The sequence below is a fragment of the Pan paniscus genome, chromosome X (assembly GCF_029289425.2).
Source record: "Pan paniscus chromosome X, NHGRI_mPanPan1-v2.0_pri, whole genome shotgun sequence".
NCBI lineage: Eukaryota > Metazoa > Chordata > Mammalia > Primates > Hominidae > Pan > Pan paniscus.
Window position 1 is genome coordinate 119,739,124 of NC_073272.2, and position 22,622 is coordinate 119,761,745.

Sequence of the window (22,622 nt, forward strand, 5' to 3'; positions counted from 1 at the left end):
TAATTGATGCAAGGCTGGCCACGCCACATGGGAGATAGAATTGTTACTCAAATCAATCTTCTTGAGCATTTAGGGGTAGGGTTTTCCAAAGATAGTTTTAGGGAGGGAGTTAGGGTGGCTAAGCAATGGGTGCTTGCTGCTGATTGGTTGGGGGTGCAATCATAAGGGTGCAGGAATGGTCCTTCTGCCCACTGAATATCTTCTGGGTGGGGCCACAGGAGTGGCTGGCAGGTCCAGGTGAAGCCATTGGTGTCAGACAGGCAAACAAATCTGAAAAGATATCTCAAAAGGCCAGTCTTAGGTTCTACAATAGTAATGTTATCTGGAGGAGTAATTGGGGAAGTAGCATATCTTGTGACCTCCAGAACAATAGCTGGCAATCGTTTATGTCTACACCTTAGCAGAATTTAGGCTCCTCTATCCCCCTAGCCTGGTGGTCTCTCATTAGCTTTACAAAGGCAGTTGAATTTTGGGAAAGGGCTATTATCATTTAAAGTATAAACTAAATGTCTCTCCAAGTTAGCTTGGCCTAACCCAGGAATAATTAGGGGCAGCTTGAAGGCCAAAGGCACGATGGGACTTTGGCATGATCAGATCTCTTTCACTGCTATAATTTTCTCAGTGTTGTAATTTTTGCAAAAGCCGTTTCAGCCTCACTCTGTCACCCAGGCTGGAGTGCAGTGGTGCAATCACAGCTCACTGCAGCCTCAACCTCCCAGGCTCAAGTACTCCTCCTGCCTTAGCCTCCCAAGTAGCTGGGACCACAGGCACACACCACCACACCCAGCTAACTTTTTTATTATGTGTGGAGACTAGTTCTTCCTATGTTGCCCGGGCTGGTCTCAAACTCCTGACCTCAAGTGATCCTCCTGCCTCGGCCTCCCAAAGTGCTGGGATTACAGGTGTGAGCAACCATGTTCAGTCTACTATTATTTTAATAGTAGTGTAAATGGTGTTGTTTTAAATGTCCTTAATTAGTGAAATAAAAAGATAATAACCTATGTCAGGACCCAATTTTATTAACTTTATTAGTCCCTGACATCTCCAAGTATCAGAACCCCTGCCTTTAACCACTATGCTTTGTATGTGGAGTAGTTTCCCACCTTAAGACAATTGGTCTTAATTGCAATACAGAAAGGGAAGTGCTTCGTTAAATGTCCTCTGTATCCAGGAAGAAATACTAAGCTTGCTGCCTGGAAAACACTACACAAATCTAGGACCCATATGTAAACATCATGCTGCTGAGATGGCATGGAGGGGTCAGGGCACTGGGGTGGGAGGAAGAAGTGTAACTGCCCAAGGGGTTTACCTTGCCCACTGCCTAGGCAGAGCCGATTTATAAACACAGGGGAATTGCAATAGAGAAAGAGTAATTCATGCAGAACCGGCTGTGTGGGAGACTGGAGTTTTATTATTACTTAAATCAGTCTTCTCGAGCATTCAGGGAGCAGAGTTTTTAAGGATAACTTGGTGGGTGGGGGGAAGCCAGTGAGCCAGGAGTGCTGATTGGTCAGAGATGAAATCATAGCGAGTCGAAGCTGTCTTCTTGTGCTGAGTCAGTTCCTGGGTGGCGGCCACAAGATCAGATGAGCCAGTTTATCCATTTGGGTGGTGCCAGCTGATCCCTCAAGTGCAGGGTTTACAAAATATCTCAACCACTGATCTTAGGAGCAGTTTAGGAAGGGTTAGAATCTTGTAGCCTCCAGCTGCATGACTCCTAAACTGTAATTTCTAATCTTGTGGCCAATGTTGGTCCTACAAAGGCAATCTAGTTCCCAGGCAAGAAGGAAGTCTGCTTTGGGAAAGGCTATTACCATCTTTGTTTAAACTATAAACTAAGTTTTTTCCAAGATTAGTTGGGCCTACGCCCAGGAATGAACAAGGACAGCTTGGAGGTTAGAAGCAAAATGGAGTTGGTTAAGTTAAATCTCTTTCACTGTCTTAGTCATAATTTTGCAAAGGCGGTTTCAGAAGTATGGGAGTCAGTGTGGCTCAATAGGAGGAACAGAGACTCTCAATGCAGACAGAGGGTTTCAAGTCACAGATCTGCCACTTACTGGATTTGTGACTTTAGGCAGGTTGTTTTAGCTTTCTGAGCCTCATCTGTACAACGGAATTTTCACAGTAATTAGTTCATAGGGCTGAAAAGAAGATGAAATGAAGAGATTCAAGTAGAACACTCAGAACAAGGCCTGCCATGCTGTAGGTGTTTAATAAACATTGTCTTCCACAGTGATGATGATTAAGGGACTAAATTTCATGCACGTCCATGTGAAGAGACCACCAAACAGGCTTTGTGTGAGCAACGGGGCTGTTTATTTTACCTGGGTGCAGGCGGGCTGAGTCCAAAAAGAGAGTCAGTGAAGGGAGATAGGGGTGGGTGGGGCTGTTTTATAGGATTTGGGTAGGTAGTGAAAAATTACAATCAAAGTGGGTTTTTCTCTTATGGGCAGGGGCAGGGGCCACAAGGTGCTCAGTGGGGGAGGTTTGCAGCCAGGTGAAGGAATTTCACAAGGTTAATTGCTCAGTTAAGGTGGGGCAGGAACAAATCACAATGGTGGCATGTCATCAGTTAAGGCAGGAACCGGCCATTTTCACTTCTTTTGTGATTCTTCACTTGCTTCAGGCCATCTGGATGTATATGTGCAGGTCACAGGGGTTACGATGGCTTAGCTTGGGCTCAGAGGCCTGATGCTAACCATAACAGATAGAATTTAAAAAGCAGAGGAACCAAAAACAGCCCACCACTCTCCTGAGCTGGGAGAATTTGCCCAGAATTCCAGGGATAGGTGTGTCCTAAGCTTCCACTAGGTAGGGTCAATGCCCAGCAGCCAAGCCAGAAGGAAGATTTGGGCAGACACTGTCATTGGTGAACACGTAAGCTCCAGAGCTAGAATACTACTGATGATGGTGACTGGCTTTGGTTCTTCCGTCTGGTCTGACACCCAGAAAGCCGATCAGACTCACTGCTATGAACCTTCTAGTGCCACAGCAGGCCAGAAACCACAGCCCTGCCTCCCCTTCTCCTGAGTTCCCTGTGTGGGTGTGGTAGGGGCACGGGTGGATTCAGTATTTCTGTAATGGAAACTAGAAACACCTAGCCCCACAGTAGCTGCATTCCAAAGGGGCAGAGATCTGACTTCCTTTGTTTCATGCTTTTAGAGACAATGACAGCAAGACCTCTCACAGGAAGTGCTAGGACCACTGGAGAGAGTGAATTCAACTCTTGGCCAAAAACCTAGGGGTGATCTTTCAGGCCTCGCCATAGGCAATTACAAAAGCTTTACCTGGCAGGGATCATGGGGGGACGTGCCCTCCCCACATCAGACTTGATGCACAGCCGTGCATTGCAGTCTGTGAATGGAGTTGCAGTCAAGGACTCAGACGTCCCTAACTGATCATGCTCTCACACGTGTCGGCATTCCTAGACCAGATGCCTCCATTTGGAGTCCGCCTTATCAGGAGCCTTTGGCAGAGGCCTTTCTCAAGCACCTGAGCTAAGACCTCTTGTTGCCATGGTGGGAGTGGGGGATGCCTAAAAATATTTTTTTCTTCAAGCTGACTCAGTACTCAGTACTTTTCTACTCCTAGCCCTTCCCTGTCACCTCCTCCTGCCCCTGGGTCCATAAAATGGCAGAAGCCTCTTGTTCAGGGCTCCCTTAACAGTGAGATGATGATGCCCTGCATCTGTGCTAATCCATCAGACCCCTGTTGGAGCCACTCCATATGGAAAAATGGAATAATGGAGGAGTTGGTACTTTTTCTGGTTCAGTCCCTTGCTTATACTATCAAAGGCAGTTATTAAAGTCTGACTGTTACTTTTATTTTGACTCGTCTTAATCGACTACTCTGACACCCAGCAGCTCAGCTCTCTCTAGCTCAGCTGAGCTCTTGAAAAATTGGAATGGCAAGCTGGGTAGTTGATTATGCACAATGTCGTTTTTGAAGAGCAAAGAGCCTGAAAATCTCGTGGGGCAATTCACTAATGATGGGTGTAAGCAGACCTTGCAGGGCACTCCTGGAGGATGCTAATGGATTATTTGCCAGAGTCAGAGGATCTGACCGGGCACTCTGCCAGTGAGTCCTGCGAAGTGCTAGCAGACCTCACGTGGCACTTTACCAGCCATGCCAGCAGGTCTCAGGCATTGCCATTGTAAGTCACAGGGTATACTTGGAGGGTGATAGAAAATTGTTTATAAAAGCTTTTGGTTCCAAGGTAACCATCGGTCCTCCTGTTTATCCCCATCACCTCGGCTGAGATAACCTAGTGGATCAAATAAGAGATCCAGCAGAGGGGCTCTAAGAAGCCACAGGAACAATTCCCTGGACACTGTACTCTGACGATGGGGCCAGAAGTCATTGGAGACCCTGTAAACTGACTTGTACCCCAAAACTATTCCTAGATCTAAGCAGTTCCCTGGGGCTGACGGACAACATGCCATGCAGCATGTTACTGAGACTCATGCTTCTAATAAAAATAATGTAGAGCTCTTTAGAATCACTTTGTCCAGTGATCTCACTAGATAGGGTCAATGCCCAGCAGCCAAGCCAGAAGGAAGACTTGCTTAGGGGAAGAAACCACAGAGACTTGGCTAGTTTGCTTCCATTACGAAAAAGGTAATCTTGTTAAATAAACTTCATAAAGGAAAGTGGCTCCTTGAGGGGTACATCACTACAGACCCCCTCCTCCATAGCGCCTTGATAGTGGCCACTTTCTCTGAGGAGGAGGAGCAAGGTGGGGAGATGAGAGTGTATGTATACCAACGACCATCTCTTTCCTCAGCTGGGTACTATTTGGTCTCTGACAGATTTGGTCCACACAAAATGAGTACCTAGTCACTGAAAAACATGTCTCAACCACCTTCGCAGAGACTATGGAGGTCCTGCAGCCCTCCTGGTGGTCTCTTGGGTCTACTACGAGGGAGTGGGAACAGTAGATGAGAAGATTAACCAGACTTAGATTTACGGGTTTGTTCATGCTGCTCCTGCTTGTTGTCAAGCCCAATTAAGCCACCTCCTGAGGTCAAGTCCGTCAATCTGCAGTGTGATCCAGATCTTAACTGAGAAATTCTCAGGCACAGAAGAAGTGGCTTCCGATAAAATAGCAAAATTTGACCCCTCCCCTCCAAAAAAGGAGCATAAAAATAGTACTTGAGTGCCCTCTTCTGGACTATCTGGGCAAGGGCCTTCCCAAAGAGATCTCTGAGTCTGATTACTCAATAATGGAACCACGAAAGCAGATTGATGGGCTCCCCACTAAAAAATTCAGGGCCAAGTACCAGGCCATGGGGATTTGATAAGTGGTCCCGCTAGAGTCTGCACAGTGATGGCCTTCCACCTCTCCTGGTGGATTTGGAGACAAATCAGAGATCCTGAGCAACTTTTGCTCTGACACTCAGCTTTCAAATATAAACAAGATTAGGGGTTACAAACAAAAATCCAAAGATTTTAGGGGTTATAAACAAGATCCTTCTGTACTCAGGGGACCCAGAGGCCCTATGCCAAGGTTAGAGTTCAGCTGAACAGTGGAGAGGAATTGCACTTCTTAGGCCTTTTAGATACCAGTACACAGGTGACTGTGATCCCCACAAACCCTTGCATCAAGATGAGGAGAAAACAGATCGTGTTCTCTGACTTTGGGCTCCTACTAACCTCCGTTGTCATGGCCCCCACTACTGAATGAAATATTGGTAGTGATGTGTTTTCCATGTGCAGCCCCACTTGCCTTTGCCTCCAAGCCCTGACAGGAATTGCAATAGTTATGGCCATCTTAGTGAGAAATATAGAAGACCATGGACCCATCTGATGACCAACACCTAGTACTGTTGTTTCCCAAAAAACAATGTCAGCTGCCTAGGGGAGAAAAAGAATAATTGCCATCATTGCTGAGCTTAAGGAAGCCAAAATGTTTCATGAGACTGTTTCTCCATTCAATAGCCCCATCTGGCCTGTGCACAAGACCTTGGTTTCTTGGAGACTTACCACTGACTTTAGGCAGCTCAATGCGTAATGCCACCTTTGGCACCAGCAGTACCTGACATTGTGACTATTACAGAGGCCCAAAACAGAGAGAACTTGGTATGCAGCAATTGATATTGCAAATGCATATCAAATTGTAGTCCCCAGTGTTGGAGATGGGGCCTGGTGAGAGGCGATTAGATCATAGGGGCAGATTTCCCCTCTAGTTTTGTTCTAATGATAGTGAGTAATCATGACATCTGGCTGTTTAAAAGTGTAGTATCGGCTGGGCATGGTGGCTCACACCTGTAATCCCAGCACTTTGGGAGGCCGAAGCGGGCGGATCACGAGGTCAGAAGTTCGAGAACAGCCTGACCAACATGGTGAAACCCTGTCTCTACTAAAAATACAAAAATTAGCCGGGCCGGGCGTGGTGGTGTGCGCCTGTAATCCCAGCTACTCAGGAGGCTGAGGCAGGAGAATTGCTTGAACCCGGGAGGCAGAGGTTGCAGTGAGCCAAGATGGTGCCACTGCACTCCAGCCTGGACGACAGAGTGAGACTCCATCTAAAAAAAAAAAAAAAAGAAAGTGTAGCACCTCTCCTCTCTTCCTCCTGCTCTGGCTGTGTGAAGATGTACCTGCTTCCCCTTCCACCATAATTGTAAGTTTCCTGAAACATCCAAGCCATGCTTCCTCTACAGCCTGTGTACCTGAGTCAATTAAACCTCTTTTCTTTATAAATTACCCAGTCTCAGGTATTTCTTTATAGCAGTGCAAGAAAAAACTAATACAGAGCAATTTCTTAAAACTGCTCCTCCCTGAATCCTCACTCTCACAGCCAGAGACCTAGTTGCCATCTGCAATGGACTTAATTGTGCCCTGCCTCAAATTCCTATGTTGAAGTTGTAATCCCCAATGTGACTGCATTTGTAGATTCGGCTTTTAGGTGATAATTATTACGGTTAAAAGAGGTCATAGGGTAGGGTCCTAATCCGATAGGATTGGTTACCTTATAACCTCATAAGAAGAGGAAGATTGACCAGGCGTGGTGGCTCATGCCTGTAATCCCAGCACTTTGGGAGGCTGAGGCGGGTGGATCACCTGAGGTCAGGAGTTCGAGACCAGCCTGGCCGACCAACATGGTGAAACCCTGTCTCTACTAAAAATACAAAAACTAGCTGGGCATGGAGGCACACCCCTGTAATCTCAGCTACTCAGGAGGCTGAGGTAGGAGAATCACTTGAACCTGGGAAGCAGAGGTTGCATTAGTAAGCCGAGATCACGCCACTGAACTCCAGCCTGGGAGACAGAGCAAGACTCCATCTCAAAAAAAAAAAGAAGAAGAGGAAGAGGAAGATTCTCTCTCTCTCTCTCCCCTTCCCTCTCTCCCTCCCCCCTCTTTCTGTCTACTGGAATGTGAAAGGAAAAGCCAGTGAGTACACAGAGAGAAGGCAGCCAACTGCAAGCAAGGAAGGTGACTCTCACCAGAACCTGAGCTCACTGTCATCCTGACCTTAGACTTCCAGCCTCTAGAACTGTGAGAAAATAAATTTGTGTTGTTTAAGCCAGCCAGTCTATGATATTTTGTTGTAGCAGCCCAAACAGACTAAGACACCATCCATGATACCTTCTTCTTTCTCAGCCCCACATATATTATGTCACCATATCCTGTGTGCCCTTCCTTCAAAATATGCTCTGAATCTGGTTACTTACCACTTCCACTGTTGCCACCCATAACCAAACTGCTATCATCAGCTCTTCCCTAAACACCTGCAATAGCTCCTCACTAGGCTCCCGCACTCACGCCTGATTCCCTCCCATCTGTTATCTTCATATTAAAAATAATACAGTGGCTTTCCACTATACCCTAGGATTTGATTTAAAATTCTTAGCATGGCCTTCAAAGCTTTGCCTAATCTATCTCCTGCTTAACTCTTCAAACTACTGGAGCCTCTCTTCTCCTCACTCCTCACCATCTAGTCACATGGCCCCTTTGGGAATATATGAAAACTTCCCAGCTTGGAATCACTGCCCATTATCTTTCACCTGGCTCATTCTTGTTTATCCTTCAGGTTCAGCTTTCATGTCCCTTCTTTGGAGTGGCCTTCCATGACCTACATCCTAAATTAGAAGTCTTTGTATTCTTTCTAGTTTTAGCATGTTCTTTACATTGACATGCATACCACCAGTTTTGTATGTATTGGTTTATTGTCTGGCTCCCCAATTGGGTGACCAATTTCATGAGAGTAAGGAAAGCATCTGCCTTGTTCACTGATGTTATTACCAGCACCCAGCCTAGGGTTCAACAGGAGTAGGTGCTCAGTTAACATGCGTTGAGTGAGTGAATAAATGAATAGAGTCTATGAGGTTGGTGTTTTTAGTTCAGAGTAGTTTGGTGATTCACTTGCTGCCACACAGCTAGCAAGCAGACATAAATAGGCAAGATCCCAGAATCATAGTTCCAAGGTGAATGCATAATCAAGAGACTGCTAGGGGGTGAAAAATGGAAGGGGGCATGGAGTGTGAGACAGGTGAAAAGATTCCAGACCATTGATTCTAGGGAGATCTTCCCCCGGGGTGTGTTTTTTGGGGGGGTACATAGTCAATATTCACATTTGTTGAAAAATAGCTTCTGATTTCATAATAAATATATATTGCTGAAAGACTATTCCGGTTGGTAAGGATAACAGAAAATGCAGCGTTTCTTCGCTGAGGGCAGATTTTTTTCAGTTTATTGAAAGGAGGCAAGTTAAAAACGTGACTAGGAAACTGCACGAAAGCTTTCTGCCATTCCCCTGATTGGAGCTAAGGCCTGTGGGGTGCAGGAGACACCAAGGTTTGGGTCGTGCCGGGACTATGCTCATATAGTGGAGAGTAGGTCTTGGTGACACAGCAACCCACAGGCTGCACATTGCCACCCACCCCTCACCCCAGCAAACTGCACATCATTCTGCCCCTACCCCACAGACTCCCCTTCACAATTCCCTAATCTGTATATTACCTCTCAGGCTCCACACATGCCCCACGCCAGCCCCCCTCTCCAAGCTCCACTTTACCCCACATTACCTCCTAGAATCACATCACCCCACAAATGGTGAGAAATGGCCATTTGTGAAAAGCGAGTTTGGAAGGTGCTGGTCAGGAGAGCCGGGTGCGAAGCCAGAACCCTTGGGCAGAGGCAGCATGAGGGCCAACTCGACAGCAGAAGGCGCCTGAGAGCCTCTCCGCAAAGGCCATGCAAGGACGCGCGCTCCTGTAAGTACAGCCTCCATGCCCGGGTTAATTCCTAGACAGGTAGTGAGCCAATCAAGCCAGCCACCCACTTTCTAAAAAACAAAAAATCTACTCTTTCTCCTTGCCCTCCTCTGCTCAGCATCGTTCACTATGCCTCGAATATTTTAAATGGCCCTATGGATATCTGTAAAACAAAGGCTAGTAGTTATCATTATTATTATCATTAATCAGATATATAGGTAAAAGGTGATCCTAGGAACAAAGCCAAGAATCTAGAGTAAGGATGGCTAATGGGGATTGTGTTTGAATAGTTTGCTTTTGTTTCTTATTTTGCTTGGGTTGTGACCTGTGTTGCTTCAACATATGGCTTAAAAAAAAAAAAAAGTCTGTTAATGTATTGGTCACAAAGTGTCTTTCTGGGAAAAGGCACTTATTTTCCCAGAGTGATTTGACACATTTCTGGTGAAATGCATTAACATTAACGTTCCTTTTTTTTTTCCCCCCAAGTTTTGGACATATGGGTTTAATTACCTGCTAGATTAGCAGATGGAAATATGTGGTAAATGGATGTAAACAAGGTGCATAAACTTAGGAGAGAGGCAGAAAATTTTAAACTTTAGGTTTAGACATTCACTAGATTGGACAATTTTTAACATTTAAAATAAAACTTTTTGCCACAAAGAAACAATTGTATTAAAACTAGTTTCCAGAACTGCCCAAATGACTTTTTAAACATGATTTAAATGTCAAACTTTCTTTGGCAAATCTACCCAAAATACTAATTTTCCTTCTAGAACTTGGTTTATAATTTATATATTAGAGTGCCCTTAATTGATGTTCATTGGGATACCTTCCTCTGAGCCCTAATGGTTTCTATCTTCCCTTTAAAATGAGTAAGTATCTTTTAATTAAGTTGTCATTCGCAAAGATATTCTGGAGCAAAAATCAGGAATTAAACATCTATGAATTCTTCTTCACTTCTGTTATAGTGTAGCAATTTATCTTCTAACCCATAGTAGTCTATCAACTGAGTAAGGCTTAGTTTCTTGTTCTCTTCAGACACAGCTGACTGCAACTCATAAAGCAACAGCTGGCTACAGCTCCTCCACTTCTTTATTAACAACTGTAATGGAGACAGATTCTTTGATCATACAGTTTGATGAGTTTTAGCCTCCAAAGAAGGTCTTCTTTCTCCTGAACCTGCTTCACCAATTTGGCTTTTTCATCGTTTAATCTTTGTTTAGAAAGATTCTCATTCACAAACTCATTTTGGAGAGCACTGCATGACCCAGAGTCAAATGACTGAGATTCACAGACATTGATTCTTCAAAGTATTTTTCAAATTTATATTTTCTTCAAATTCACTGTCTATGTGTTTAAAACTTTCTTGAAATTCCAAACAGTTTTCCTCTGTGGAAGATGCTGGTTTCTCTGAAAAGGTCTGATCGTTTTCTTCATTCTCTACTTTAAGAAGTTGCACCACATTATAACAGGAATTAAATGAAGATCTTGCTTTCCTTAATCTTTCTCTAAGTGTTGCACTCATAGGTTGTGTTCGTGAACTATTTGTATAGGGAGATGATGGATTCACAGAGGTCTGAGGAGTGCTAGGTAAAACCACAGCTGAGTCTGATGGACTTTCCATCTTGAAAATGAAATCTTGGTTTTCCTTCAACTCCACAGCAGACTCCCGAGGAAGTCCAGGTCTCAGGCATCCCCCTTCCCCTCAGCAGGGTACCTCCCTCCGCCATCCCCAGAGAGAGCAAAAAGCCAACTTTCCCTTCTTAAAGGACTCACGGGAAGGGAATAATGGAAATAATAACTTCACATGCTGAAGAAAACAGATAAAGTGTGAAGAAACCATTTATCAACATTTAAACCTCCACACATTATTTGTTCTTTTTTTAAAAGAACTTTGCTAAGAATCAGATTCATTAAGTCAAAGAATGTTAGAACACAAAGGAACCTGCAAAATTAAATCACGTTCTTATTATATAAAACAGGAGACCCAGAGAGGGTAAGTGACTTGTCCAAAGTCACAGAGCACTTGAATGCAGTCAGGGCTGATTTCCAGTCTGCAACTCAAAAGAGAAGCAGTGTTTCTCAGTGAAAGAACAGTGATGTGAGTTTTAAAGATTTTATTCTATTCTTTATTACATGATTATTATAGGAAAAATTGGGACACATTTTAAATTACCTAGAATCCTACCACTTCACAATGATCATTGTTAGTATTTTTGCTGTATAATTTTCCAGACTTTTTAATGTATATGAATACTGGTAAATGTGTTTACTAAAATTGGATCACACTGTCTGTACATCTCTGTCATATAACTCCTAACAGATGCAAAACTAGTCCACTGAATAGATTAACTTCATCAGTTTAACCAGTCCCTTATTGATAGATAGATAGATAAGCTTTTTCGAATGTTAAACCCTTATAAAAGATGCTGCACTAACCATTCCTGTTCAGACATCTTTTGCTGAAGTGATTTCTACCTACTGATCAGTGTGAATTTTGTAGGGATGCAATGATGTAGACTAGGTTTGAACTCTGGCTCTAGAACTTACTGTGTGTCTTTACACAAATCACAACTTTTCTGCACTCTAGTTTCTTCATCTTCAAGTGGGAATAATCATACTGACAGCCTAGAGGTGTTAAAAGGATTAAATGAAATAATACATGTAAAATAGTTGGTTAATACCTAGCATGTAGCAAATCCTAAATAATATTAGTTATTATTATTACCACAATGCTGAAGAAAACTGGCTCTTCAAAATAATGCCCATGATTTTCTATTACTCTTTAAAAGAGACTAGCCAGAATTTTACAAAGAAGGTTTTAGATGCAAAACTTCAGTAGCTAAATTAATATTTCCTTTTTTCTAACTTAATCTATCGAGAAGAAAAGTAATAAATTTAAATCATGTGTGGTCTATTGAGCTAGTTACTATGTTCTATCTATATAACTTAATGCCAGTCAAAATTTAAAAGGCATAGCTTTTCATCAAACATTCTTGTCTTAGTCTGTTTTCTGTTGCCTATAATAGAATATCTAAAACTGCATAATTTATAAAGAAAAGGAATTTATTTCATATGGTTATGGAGGCTAAAAAGCCCAAGGTCAAGGGACTGCATCTGGTGAGGACCCTCTAGCTGGTGGGGATTCTCTGCAAACTTCCTAGACAGCACAGAGCATCACAGGGTGAGGGGGCTGAGCATCCTAGCTTGGGTCTCTCTTCCTCTTCTTATGAAGCCACCAGCCCCACTCCCATGATAACCCATTAATCTATTGACCCATTAATCCATGATGGATTAGTCCATTCATGAGGGCAGAGCCTTTATGACCCATCACCTCTTAAAAGCCCCAAGACCCCACCTCTCAATACCGCCACATTGGAGATTAAATTTCAACATGAGTTTTGGAGGGGGCAAATATTCAAACCATACTCATTTGTAAGTAAAAAATCAACTGTTTTGTGATAAAGTTGCTCACCTTTCTTTACCCTTTGGAAAATGCTCAAAGCATGGCTTACCCCATAAAATCAGCAGAATATCTTTACAGTCATCTATGCAGCCTCCCGGTGCCTTCAAGCTATTCTCCACTGCTTTTCTGTTTTATCCATGGGCCCCCAGCTATTTCATATTCCTCAGAGGGGTGGGCAAGAGCACAGAAGCTGAAGTTTTCACCTCTGAGACTTTGCTTTTAAACTGAAAAGATATCCATTGTCACACTGGGATTCATTTCTATCTGAAGCTTTGGAAACACATCACGACTTTTACCAAAGCCTATACAGTGAATCTAATTTATGTGTCACCTTTATTTCACCAATAGTTGCTTTAAAAATAAGGGAACGCTCACCCCCTTTGAAAAGCTGGGTGGAAGGTTCAGTGTTGTATGGCTTATCTCGGAAGTCAGGGGTCAGTGACCAAAATTCACGGTGACCAGAAGCATTCCAAAATGCTGCCAGTAACTCCATGCTTACTGTTTCTTCCTCTTCTGCTCTACTGAACATTGTGGATATAGACACTCAGGATTGTTGGGGTGGATGATACTGGTTAAATGAGTCCTTCTTGGACACAGCTTTGGTTGAATGTGAGCACCAAACACTGAGAAGTCCTTGTCTATAACTGATGTGCAGAATGACCCATACATTTTTTGGTTTGGGATTCTTTTTTTTTTTCTCTACTGTGTGTTATCCTTTTCTCTAATAGTGGCCAGTCACATTCTACCGGTCTGTATTTGTCTCACGGTTGTTGAAGTGGCTTTGCCAACTTAGCTAAGCTAGAAACATAGTTTCCTGGAATTGCCTTCCCAATGTGGTTCTGAGTTAGAGTGGACCAGGAGAAAAATTTGGGCAGGGCTTGGGAAGTGGGAGTGAAGCAATAGATACTATATTCTGAAGTTTGGTAGGACAGGCACTATTACCACTGGCATACACTGGCACTGATCAACTGGCACACCTCGTTGGTGTGGGGCAGCAACAGGACCTGCAGCAACTCCAACTCTGACAAGATCTCCTTCTTCAACTTCTCCAAGTCCTAAGTCAGGTGTGTGTGCACTTCCACGACTATGGATGCCAGCTCTTTCTTTAGGTTGGAGGCAATAAGAGACAGATGCAGGTTCCAGTAAGTCTTCATGGGATTTAGTTTGTCCTAGGGATTCAAGTTAATCCTTGCAGGTTCCAGTTTGTCCTTGCTTTCCCCCACACCACATACACCTCTTCTTCCCAACTGTGGGCCCTGAATATCTACAGTGACCTCAGGCTGCTATAAGTGCAGAGACAATAGCCTTCTATAGACTTCTTCCTCTGTGTAAGGTACATGGATGTTCTTTGGTCAAGGAATAGGCCAAGGTGGATATCCAGGCCTGCATGACTCAGTGAGTTTGGCATGCAGGCGCACACCTCCACTTGTTACATAACCTGTTTGTGTAAGTTTATACTTCGCTCTAAGCCACTATTGTCTGTAAAAGGTATAACTGCCCTGCTAACGTTCTACACGGGCTCTTGGGACTCTGGTTAGCTCAACATGGCTTAACATGGTGGGCACGCTGGTGCCCAGAGAAAGAGAGAGAGAGAGCCAAAGCTGTCCGTCTTGCAGATGGACAGGAGGGAGCCAGCACACAGCTTGGCTTGCTCATGCCCAGAGAGAAAAAGAGTTAAGCCGCTGACCCTGAAGGCAAGGAAGAGCCAGATGCACAGCTGTTTGTGGGAGCCACTGGCTCAAGCAGCTGCGACAGGGCAAACAGTGCGAGAGAGCTAGTGTGAGAAAGCTGTTAATAAAAGCTGCTGCTGAATAAAACCACATTCACCTGCCTTCAGCCCCGAGTGTTCTTTCTGCTCATCCACCAACTCCCTCTGGACTTCAGCATGGGCTGGACCCGGACCCCGGGACCTGACAATTGGTGATGAGAATGGGATGAGGTGAGTTGGCCCCAGTCCCTGAGGGCTCCCAGGTTGGCTTTGTGGCCACAGCATGGGCTGTGATACCCGGTGGCAGCTGTGCTGCGAAGATGGGCTCCAGTGGAAACATGGGAGGCAGTGGGTGGGTCTCCTGTGAGTATGGAGAAGGCACTGAAGCACCTGGAAGTGCACAGCACTGAGAAGAAGCATGCCTTTGCTGGCAGAGTCAGATGAGCGTTTGTAACTGTGCTGTGGGAAGTTCATGCCCAGTCCTTGTGGAACTCAGTGCAGTGAGGAGGAAGAACCTCCATGGCAGGCTTGCCCAGTGATCCACCACAAAATAGATCATGAGCAGCTACTGGGCCCCACGAGTAGGCCCAGAGACCCCCTGCTGTGGTGGAGCACCCTTCCTTTGGTGCCTGTGCCCCTGCTGAGTTGAGGGAGTTAAGCAAGTAATGTCGGCAGTCATGCACAGACTTAGTGCAAGCCATTTGGGAGAAGGAACTTGCTGCGCAACCCAGTCCTGCTCGAGCATTCCAGTTCAAAGAGTACCTGCTGCAGTTGGTGGAAGTGTAAAGCCTTTTCTGTTTGATAAGAGAACTGGCCGAGATGCCCAGCTTGGAGGGCACTGGACAACGGGAGCCACATTTGGACTTCGCAATCCACTGGTCCCTGAACCCGGATAAGTTTCCAGGCAGAGCTGCATTTATTGACAACTATGAAGACTGGTCAGTGAAAGTGAAACCTGTATCTCTGCATCTTGGCATCGACTGCTTGGCTCTCTGCTTATGTGCTGTGTATGTCTCTCCATCCATACCTGAAGACATTCTGGGGTAGATGTTTTGCATGGCTTGGCAGCTGTGCCATCTATCACAGACTTAATAGACCACTTGACAATGGAACTTGGCAGTGCCACTGTGTGGTGGACTTGGCTAATGCATTCTTGTCAATCGACAATGCTCCGGAGAGCCAGGAAGAGTTTGCCTTCATGGGACAGCGACAATGGACTTTCACAGTGTTGCTGCAGGGCTACTGTATAGCCCCACCATATGTTGTGGTTTTGTTAATAATGTTATGTTAACCTCTGATTCTCTTGCAGGTTTAAAAGTGGCAGTGTCCCTCTTGCCTGGGATTGGGGTGATGAGGCTGAGACAGCCTTTCTGGGTAGTAAACCAGGGTGCTCATTTACACTGAATGTGCATGTAACCACAGATAATTTTGGCTAGGGCCTATAGCAGTGCATGGAGCACTTGGAAGCACCAGTGGGCTGTTAGTCCCAACTGTGGAAGGGAGCTGAGCTCCAGTGCTTACTAATAGAGAAGCAGTTATTAATAGTGGGATGGGTGCATTCATGGGTAATGACCCCCTGGACAGAGGCAGCACAGACATCAACTTTAGCGAAGTGGGGTACCGACTTGAAACAGTGAAGTATGCTAAGTAAGTACAAATCCCTTAGCAGCAAAGTTGCAAGAGGTCTTGGGACCTGTAGTCCTAATGCAAGATAAGGCCATGGGGCCTGAGGCACTCCTAAACCCTGAGACTTCATCATTAGGAAGGGCATCCCCTCATTCCTGATAGGGCATGGCACACAGCTAGGTCTAGCTGGGGTGCTACTGCTGCCTGGACTGCTGGTGCGGTCCAGCCTAGTACTAACACCATATGGTTTGAAACCAGGTGTGGGCAAAGCAGCTAATAAGCTAAACTCAGGGCAGTGTGAATGGTAATCACCAAGGATGTGACAACCTATGGTAATCTGCGCCAATAGCTGGGCAGTTTATCAAAGCTTATGTATGTAACGGGCTTGAGTGCCCAAAAGCTTGTGTATGTATTGGGCCTGCATGCCCAAAGCTTGTGTGTCAGGCTAATGTGTCAAGCCTGTGTATATATCAGGCCTGTGTGCCCAAAGTTTATATGTCAGGCCTGTGTGCAAAACTTGAGTATCAAACCTGTGTGCCCAAGACCCAAGTCTCCCTCAGCCTAGGGGGTGGAGCATAAGGTACATGGATGTGCTTTGGTCAAGGAATAAGCCGAGGTGGATATCCAGGCCTGCATGACTCAGTGAGTTTGGCATGCAGGTGCACACCTCCGCTTGTTATATAACCTGTTTGTGTAAGTTCATACTTGGCTCTATACTTGGTATAAAGGTATATTTGCCCTGCTAATGCTGTACAGGGCTGTTGGGGCTCAGCTCGGCTCAACATGGGTTAACATGGTAGTGGGTGCGCTGGTGCCCAGAGAAAGAGAGAGAGCCAAAACTGTCAGTCTTGCAGATGGACAAGAGGGAGCCAGGACACAGCTTGGCTTGCTCATGCCCAGAGAGAAAAAGAGTTAAGCTGCTGACCCTGAAGGCAAGGGAGAACTGGCTGCACAGCTGTGTGTGGGAGCCGCTGGCTCAAGCAGCCAAGACAGGGTGGCCAGTGTGAGAGAGCCAGTGTGAGAAAGCTGTTCATAAAAGCTGCTGCTGGCCGGGCGTAGTGGCTCACGCCTGTAATCTCAGCACTTTGAGAGGCCGAGGCCAGCGGATCACGAGGTCAGGAGATCGAGACCATCCCGGCTAACAAGGTGAAACCCCGTCTCTACTAAAAATACAGAAAATTAGCCGGGCATGGTAGCAGGCGCCTGTAGTCCCAGCTACTCAGGAGGCTGAGGCAGGAGAATGGTGTGAACCTGGGAGGCGGAGCTTGCAGTGAGCCGAGATCGCGCTACTGCACTCCAGCCTGGGCAACAGACCGAGACTCCGTCTCAAAATAAAATAAAATAAAATAAAATAAAATAAAATTAAATTAAAAAAAGCTGCTGCTGAATAAAACCATATTCACCTGCCTACAGCCCCCCGAATGTTCTTTCTGCTCATCCACCCACTCCCTCCGGACTTCAGCATGGGTTGGACCCGGACCCCAGGAACTGACACCCTGCTCCCACAATTGCATATGGTCTGATTCCTGTAATCATCCCTTATTGCTTTTCACTCTGCTTCTCTGATCAAACTCTGCAACTATGTTCAAGTGATTCTTATTTTACATCCAAATTTGCAAATCAGACACAGGATTATAGACATTACAAAAAAATTCAATTTTGAAAAAAAAAGGAAGAGATTTGTATATGACACTTAAGTAACCCATCTATTACCCTCGCTTTCTTTTTGATGTCAAACTTCTTTAAATGGCACCCTAAGTTTATTGCAAAAGTATTTTTCTTCCTCCCATTTTCTCTGCAGTTCCTTGAATATGACTCCTGCTTTTAAAACACTATTTTAATTCATCAGAAACTTATAAAACATCAAATCCAGATCTTAGTCCACTTTATTTCTTTGTACTCTTCACACTGTTGACTACTCTCTCTTTTTTTCCTCATTAAATTTGGTTTCAATGGGTCTCAAATTTCTGTGACGGATTTTTGGTCAAGTTGTTTCCACTAAAAAGTGCTGATTTTAAAAACTAAATAACTTAAAACTACCAGATGCCAAAAAAAAAAAAAAGTTCACAAAACATTCTCCTTTCCTTCCAAAGGTTTTACAATGCATTGTTATCATTAACCAGTCTTTCACGACTAAACTTAAGTGGCCAGTTGAAACAAACAGTTCTGAGACCCTTCCACCACTGATTAAGACTCAGGCCAGGCACCGTGGCTCATGCCTGTACTCCCAACATTTTGGAAGGCTAAGGTGGGTAGATCACTTGAGCCCAGGAGTTTGAAACCAGCCTGGGCAATATAATGAGACCTAGCCAGGCATGGCGGCACATGTCTGTAGTTCCAGCTACTTGGGAGTCTAAGGCAGGAGGATTGCTTGAACCCAGGAGGCAGAGGTCGCAGTGAGCAGTGATTGTGCCACTACACTCCAGCCAGGGCAACAGAGTGAGAACCTGTCTCAAAACAAAAAACAAAAAGCAAAAAACAAAAACACCAGACAACAACAACAACAACAAAAAAGACTGGGGTGGCATGTATTAGGGATAATATTCATTTAGCTTTCTGAGCTTTCTGGACAGACTTGGTGACCTTGCCAGCTCTAGCCGCCTTCTTGTCCTCTGAACCCATGGCAACTGTCTGTCTCAGCGAATTTGGCATGCAGGTGCACACCTCCACTTGTTATATAACCTATATAACCTGTTGTATAAGTTCATACTTGGTTCTATCCTTGGTATAAAGGTATATCTGCCCGCAAAATGTCCCAGAAGAGAATAGTCAGGATAGTCAGAATATTCAGAGAAGCTCTCAACACACATGGGCTTGTTAGGAACTATATCAGTCGTGGCAGCACCACCAGATTTCAAGAATTTAGGGCCATGTTCTAGCTTCTTACCAGAACGGTCATCTTTTCTTTCTGCTCAGAACACTTGCAAGGAATTTGAGATGTGTGACCATCTAGTGCAGGGGCATAGCCAGCACTGATTTGGCCTAGATGGTTCAGGATAATCACCTGAGCAGTGAAGCCAGATGCTTCCATTGGTGGGTCATTTTTGCTGTCACCAGCAACATTGCCATGATGAACATCTTTGCCAGATGCGTTCTTTTTTTTTTTCTTAGAAAGAATGTAATGCATGTTTTTAATCAGAACAACAGCAATAACAAAAGCTAAGTATTGGATATGCCAATGTAGTGTTGAATCCAGCAATGGACACAAATAAAGAGCAAATGCTTGACAGAGACAGCTGTAAATAATCTATGTACCTCTTACATCCCCCCACTTCATAAAAAAGACATTCTCTTTGGAAATATGGTTACAAATGTAAATCACTGATTTCTTGCAAGACCACGATGATTCTGTAATAAATATCAAATTGTTCCATTTCAGATTTGTAAAAGGATTCTTTCAGATATGAAGACTTGGGAGCAACTGTGAAGCTGTCTTTATTCAGATGCTTTGAAATATAAAGTGGTGATCTTAAACCACCAAGAACTGTAACAACTTAGCCTGATGTTTATAACAACTTAGCCTTCTTTTCCTTTATATCCGATTTTATTAAGTGGGCAAACACCTTGTTCACATTGAGGCCCACATTGTCCTCAGGAAGAGATTCACTCAAAGCTTCATGGTGCATTTCAATAGACTTTACTTCAATTCTAACATTGACTGGAGCAAAGCTGACCACCATGCCAGGTTTGAGAACACCAGTCTCTGCTCGGCCCACAGGTACAGTACCAATACCAACAATCTTGTAGACATCCTGGAGACACAGACACAAGGGCTCATAAGTTGGATGAGTTAATGGTAGAATAAAGTCCAGAGCCTCAAGCAGCGTGGTTCCGCTGGCATTGCTATCTTTATAGGTGACTTTCCATTCCTAGAACCAAGGCATGTTACCACTTGGCTCCAGCATGTTGTCACCATGCCAACCAGAAATTGGCACACATGTTACTGTGTCAGGGTTGTAGCCAATTTTCTTAATGTAAGTGCTGATTTTCTTGTATCTCATCTGGTGGTAGGGTGACTAAGTGGAATCCATTTTGTTGACACCAACAAGTAGTTGTTTCACACCCAGTGTGTAAGCCAGAAGGGCATGCTCCTGGGTCTGCCCATTCTTGGAGATGCCAACTTCAAATTCACCAACACCAGGAGCAATGATCAAGAGAGCACAGTCAGCTTGAGGTGTGCCTGTGGTCGTTTTTGTTTTGTTTTGTTTTGTTTTTTTGAGGCGGGGTCATGCTCTGTCCCCCAGGCCAGAGTGCAGTGGTACAATCTTGGCTCACTGCAACCTCCACCTCCCGGGTTCCAGTGATTCTCCTGCCTCAACCTCCCGAGTAGCTGGGATTACAGACGCATGCCACCACGCCCAGCTAATTTTTGTATTTTCAGTAAAGATGGGGTTTCACCATGTTGGCCAGGCTGGTCTCGAACTCTTGACCTCAAGTGATCCGCCCGCCTCGGCCTCCCAAAGTGCTGGGATTACAGGCGTGAGCCACTGTGCTCGGCCTGTAATAGTGTTTTTGATGAGGACTCTGTATCCTGGGGCATCAATGATAATCATGTAGTACTTGCTGGTCTCAAATTTCCACAGGGAAATATCAGTGGTGATACCATTCAGCTTTCAGTTTATCCAAGACTCAGGCATGCTTGAAGGAGCCCTTTCCTATCTCAGCAGCCTTCTTCTCAATTTTTCAGTGGTTCTTTTGTTGATGCCACTGCATTTGTAGATCAGATGGCCAGTAGTAGTGGACTTGCCTGAATCTACATGTCCAATGATGACAATATTGATATGAGTTTTTCCTTTCCCATTTTGGTTTTTAGGGGTGGTTTTCAAGACAACCTATGTGTTGGCAGCAAACCTGTTGCAGAAAAGCTACTTTCTCTTTTCTGAATTTCTCTCTTCCCTTGGTTTCTATGACAAGCACTCTTTGGAATTTTCTCCTATCTCTCCAACTGCTGCTCCCTGTCTTAGTATGCTCACTTCTCTTCTACCCAATCGTCAAGGTGTAGGAGTTGGTTGCTCAAAGTCCAGTTCTTGGCACTCTTGAATTCTCACTCTACCCTCTCTACCTTTATGACCCTCTCCACTCTAAAGGATTCAACCACCATCCCTTCACACTCATGATTTATAGATCTATGCTTTTATCTCAGCTCTCTCTCCTGAATGCCAAGGTCATGATTCTTATAGTCCATTTAGTTGCAGATGACTCTCAAATTCAACAAGCACAAACTGACCTATTTATTTACCATGACATGTTCCATGTCCCCTAACTTGGATAATGGCATTACAATTCTTCAGTCACTCATTCTCAAAACTTCAGAGTTGGGGAGTGATGTCACCAAAGATGGAGTAGAAGCAATCTGGATTCACTCCCCCTGCCCACTGAAAACCAAAAACAACTATCCGGTGCCACAATTATCACCAGCAATATCCCAGAACTCAAAATCAAAGCTGTGACAATCCCTGAGGCCACAGAGAAGTAAAAAACTATGAGCTGAAAGTGAGAGAAATGGACTTCTCTATCCACAATGCCCCTCCCCCAAACTACTAGACACCACATGGAAAAATCCTCCGAGACTCATGGCTTCTACATTGGAAAAAGTGAGATCAAGGTGGAAAGCCAGCTTCCCCATCATCTTGGGTTCCTATGCAAGAAAGCTGTTCCTGCCTCAACTCACAGGAAGCATCGCAAGTGCCTCCACCTAAGGACAGGTGGAGACAAACCTTGGAGGTGGAGCTGCATGGCCCAGCACCAGAAACTCGGGGGCTGCTCTCCACTCTAGAAAAAGGGGACACCAAATCAGAGAGGTGGTTTAGCAGCACCACACTGTAGGAGGCACCCTGCAGGGAACCTCTGGGCATGAACCCGTAGCCAGCCTCCCCACACAGCTGAGGAGTCCCCTTTGGAATCTCCCCCTGTCTGTAATGGGCAGCACTTGGAGAACTACAGAAAACCTGTGTTTAGGGCGCCATCTAGTGCTCAAAGAAGGCAGCAATCTAGGGCTAAGGGAATCAACGGGCAAATCGCACAGAACCTCTAAACACACAAAACAACTCAGACAGGAAAGACTTGAAAAAATAACCAATTCTTTAATGCGAAGACATAGATCTACATACATAAGAAATAACAGCAAACAGTGAATAATGACCTCCCCAAATGGACAAAGCAAGGAACCACTGATCAACCCCAGTGAGAGAGCAACATGTGAGCTCTCAGATAGCAAAGTCACAGGAGTCAGATCAAGAATTCAAAATAGCAGTTTTGAAGATACTCAGCAATCTCCAAGTTAATACAGAAACGCAACTTAGAAATTTATCAGAGAAATTTAATGAAGAAATGGAAATAAGAAAAAATCAAACAGATACCTGGAACTGAGAAATACATTGGCTGAACTGAACAACTCATCACAGAGGTATCAACAGCAGAGCTGATCAAGCAGAAGAAAGAAATAGTGAGCTCAAAGATAGTCTATTTGAAAATACACAGTCAGAGAAGAAAAAAAGAAAAAAGAAGGAAAAGGAATGAAGAATATCTACAAGAACTAGAAAATAACTTCAAAAGAGCAAATCTGAGTCATTGACCCTCAAGAGGAAATTGATAAAGAAAAGGGGGTCA

General features: G+C 44.5%; 1 protein-coding gene and 2 pseudogenes across 3 annotated transcripts in view; all 3 read right to left on the minus strand.

Moving 5' to 3' along the window:
• The window catches only part of LOC100973914 (putative uncharacterized protein CXorf42), a 179,881-nt gene that overhangs the window by 126,149 nt on the left and 31,110 nt on the right, over nucleotides 1-22,622 (minus strand). The window lies entirely within an intron of this gene.
• On the minus strand, nucleotides 10,099-10,861 carry LOC129395407 (swi5-dependent recombination DNA repair protein 1 homolog; annotated as a pseudogene).
• On the minus strand, nucleotides 15,051-21,868 carry LOC129395405 (elongation factor 1-alpha 1-like; annotated as a pseudogene).